The sequence below is a fragment of the Penaeus monodon genome, chromosome 20, assembly GCF_015228065.2.
Source record: "Penaeus monodon isolate SGIC_2016 chromosome 20, NSTDA_Pmon_1, whole genome shotgun sequence".
Lineage (NCBI taxonomy): Eukaryota > Metazoa > Arthropoda > Malacostraca > Decapoda > Penaeidae > Penaeus > Penaeus monodon.
This window is the reverse complement of record NC_051405.1, coordinates 32,574,596-32,575,366: the sequence shown is the minus strand read 5'-3', so window position 1 is coordinate 32,575,366 and position 771 is coordinate 32,574,596.

The window sequence follows — 771 nt, the reverse complement described above, 5'->3', positions numbered from 1 at the left end:
AAGATGATCGGGTCGGTTCTTAGTATATTTAAAAGGGAGGCCGGAGAAAATGTGCATTCATTCATTTCTTTCTTTTTACCTATTTAATACTATTATATAGTGTGGCATGCATACGAAATGATTGGAGAAACTGATGAGAGTGAACTTTGTTGTATTTCTTACGTTTTCTCAAATTGGGGGAAGATACAACTCCCCGCAAAATCTCTCCATTTACACTGATCAGATGTTGATATAAAACTGGGATCGGAACACGCTGGCGCTCCCACCCTGCCGCGCCCACTTCGCTCCGTTCTCTCCCTCCTCCGGTTGCATGTTATGTCATCAGCGTGACGTTCTGTGGAGGGGGAGTTGCCATTCATGAGACGGCTGCACGCTGGCTTCCTCACAGTTCTCTTTTCCTCTTTCCTGCCCCTTCTTTTCTTCTTTTCCCTTCATCGTCCAAATACGGGTGTCGCCCCCCCCATCTTCGCCTCCTACCTCCTTCCCTCTTCTTCTCTTCCTCTTCTCCCCCCTTTACTCTTCCTACTCCCCTCCCCTTCTCCCCTCCGTCTACTTCCCTCTTCGGTTGCCCCCCTTCCTCCTCTTCCCCTCTTCGTTCCCTACTCGCTAATGGGTACTTTCTTGCCCTTTTTTGTCCCATTCGCTCTATTTTCGGCACATTCTCTTTGATAGCATTTTTTAAAGGACCTCGTCACTCTCTCCCGTAAAAGCTGTGTTTAAAGAGAATGGGAATTCGCTCACAGTAAATTTCACACTCGGCTTTCGCCTGTT